A 3,478-nucleotide genomic window follows, 5' to 3' on the forward strand; every position below is an offset into this window, starting at 1 on the left:
AGCATTTTCTGGGGTTCACGCCCATATACATAAAATTCATCGATGAAGATGCTAAAAAGATGACATGTCAGATCACTTTCACCCATGAATGAATAGCATCTTTGGCATCGAACATTTTGCTGGGCAATTTTGTGTCCAAACAACGTTATTTAAATTGAAATCACCAAAAATGCATAAGTAGTTATTATTATTATATTATTTATATGATGAGAGTAAATATCATAATTTCTATTTGGAGGAATATAGGAAACTTCAATGCATAATTTAAAACTGTTATTATTTTCAATTACAACAAAGAGTTGATCTAAAGCATTATCAATTAAAATACAGTTTGATGAAATAGATTTCAAAAATTTATAACGCATATCAGTACACCTCCTCCACGATGTATACCAGTTGCTTGCACAGATCTATCTTTACGAAATACATCAAAAGTATTTAAATTGAAAAATGCTCCATTATGAAAATCCGAATTTAATTTATCCGAATTTAATTTGATTTAGTTTCAACAATTAGAAACACGTCATAATCCGACTGTTCAGAAAAATTAAGCAATGAAACATTTTGATAATAGATTTTCAGATTCGATGCAATTATGACATTGGTTAAATATGTAAACAAGAAATCCGAAATGCGAGAATAAACTGTCGGTGTGAACTGTATTTGAAATACGTGTTGTAAATGATATGATGCAAAATACCGCTTAAACAACATGAAGTAAACATTTTAGTGTTTCAGAATGTTGCGATGGATCTGATCCGAACTGGATCTGACAGGACAAAACTCTACTAGATTTTTTGTAGTCTTAATCATAGCCGACCAAGAAGAGCGATCGCTTAAATTGTTTATGTGTGGGTAAAATTACACTGACAGAACAGAACAGGGTAATGATTTTCATATTGAGTATAAAATGAAAAACACAGGAAAAAAGTAGTCACGGCGTGTTAGCGTTCAGAGCCAAACATAGTGGTGGGTGTGTGGGTTCGAATCGTCGGCTTTCCTTTTTCATTTGCATTATAGATCATAAAAAAGCTAGCCATATCTAATCAAATGTCCCGCAAAACCTTTATCCTTTCCAGTTACAACCGTCGCACCGTCCGTGCAAATAGAAGACAATTTTGAAGTGGGTATTATGGATAAAACTTCCGTTTCGAATGCATCAAAAATGGCTTTTCCAGTTACATTTCCATAAAATGATTTCAACTTTAAAATTTCTTCAAATGCATTGAACAAATTGTTGCCCTTGTCTTTTATAATATTAAGACACCTATTTCCCGTCATTAAATGATATTTTGTATGCGTTTTATAATGACGCCTGCGGTAAGATGGATATACGTTTTTTATTGTTGCATTGCAGACGAGGCATTCTGCGTCATTAAAAATATTAGGACAAAACAAAAAATCATTTTCAAATTCTTCCCTCCACATATTTGCAAAAAAAAAGAAAAACAAATAAAGCGGCATCAACCTGCTTGCATGACATTCAGTACAAGACTGAAGTAAAAAAATCAAAACATTTGCTCTCTTACTTTGCGTTCGGGTCGCGTGTTTGTGATTTGCCGAAAAACTTCGTAACCATATCAATACCAACGAACGGGTTTGGTCTAAATATGTACTTTCAAAAAAATGTATACTAGACGTTGTTTACATTTTCAGTGTTGCATAGTGTTATTGTACAACAATTCAAATAATTGGATATTTTACAACACAGAATGTATGAAATTTTTTGTCGGAAGGGTTGTGGAGAATGGTCGAAATAATTTGTCAAAATTTTATGTTATAAAATATGTACATTTATCTTAGATCAATATAAATGCTGAAACTTATCATTTTATTTAAAACATTTAATTTGCTGTGTTACATACATAGTTTACATAAACTCAATTGTATATACATAGGTATGCACATGTATGAGTATAAAAAAATATTAAACTTCATCAGAATCAATTAGCGTTTTCGTTTTTAAAATTCATATATTTATATACAACTGTACGAGTATCTGCGACTAATTGTCACACACATTTATGTACCTACATATCCCAGCAAAATTCTATGAAAGTGATTCCAAGCAATACATTCATTTCACTGGATCTTTTGCAATGGTTCAAATGATGTTGACCGATTTGCTTTCTTCTACATTTAAAGAAATTCCATAATTGATAAATATAACTTTCGATTTCACAAATGATAAATAATATTCGTGAAACCTCAGCCTTTATGCTTATGAGGGTATACACACTCTGATGCGATAAAAATGTGCCTCTTTAATATAGTGGTATTAGACCCCAAATATGTTTTGACGAAATTTGTTTCAGCAAGTTTCGAATCGATTTAACCATATTCTTTCGGCTGGCTGAGGCACAAGATAACTATCGAAATTGAAATGAAAAGTCTCAGTCAAATAACCCAACCCAAAAGACTGAATTGTTTTGTTTAGTTTTCGTTATGGATATAAAACATCCCCACATAGTATAGTATTCGGTATTTTTATCTTTTAGCTACATTATTTAACAGAAAATTCTAGAATTCGCTATAAAGTCTCCATTGCGGAGACCAAAATATTCCTGCAGAGAAGTGTCGGTATAGGTCCATGTTTTGATATTGTTCCCATAGAACGGTATCTCCTGACTTTAGAAATGTTAAAACTTTGTGTTTAGTCTCCATTGGAGATATACAATATTCCCACAGAGAAAGGTCGGTACAGGTCCACGTTAAAATATAGCTCCCACAGCACAGTACCTCCCGACGTTCGGTATTTTGAAGCTTTTATCCACAGAGAATGGTCGTTATAGGTCCACGTTTTTATACTACCGCCAATATAACGGCACTACCCGATTTTTCGGAATGTCAAAAGTTTAGTTTGGTATTTCTGCAGAGAAATGTTGGTATGTGTCCACGTTTTGATATAGCATCCATAATACGGTACCGCCAAATTTTCGGTACTTTGAAGGTTTTAGTCTCGTTATCCCACATAAATAGCTGAAATTTAGTAGTCTCCCTAGGGGGTATAAACCATTCGTGATGATAATTATAGGAGTAGGTCCACTTAGCTACCAAAGAGTGGTACCTCCAGATTTTGGGAATATTGAAGGTTTAAGTCATATTATCCAACTGTAATTTCAAAAATGTTGTATTTAGTCTTCTTTGGTTGTATTTAACATTCCGCACATAATATTTTCTTTTTTCCGTGGCGGGTCAAGTTCGAAGATGGGTTATATCGGCCCAAGTTCTGATATAGCTTCCACACTGAAAGAAAAAGCTACGTAATATGAATGAAATCCTACGTTGTATCAATGAAATTTGTCATTGATTTTGAGCCAACGTAGAGCTTCAATGAATAAATAAAAAAAGGTTCATTGAGTTTCATTGAAGCGAAATTAACGAAATTGTGCATTAATGCAATGAAACTCCTTCATTTGTGCAATGAAACTTTTTCGTTAATGCAATAAAACTTTTTCACTAATGCAATGAAACTCCT

This window comes from Musca autumnalis, unplaced genomic scaffold (assembly GCF_047663935.1).
Source record: "Musca autumnalis isolate F117 unplaced genomic scaffold, ASM4766393v1 scaffold_4, whole genome shotgun sequence".
Classification (NCBI taxonomy): domain Eukaryota; kingdom Metazoa; phylum Arthropoda; class Insecta; order Diptera; family Muscidae; genus Musca; species Musca autumnalis.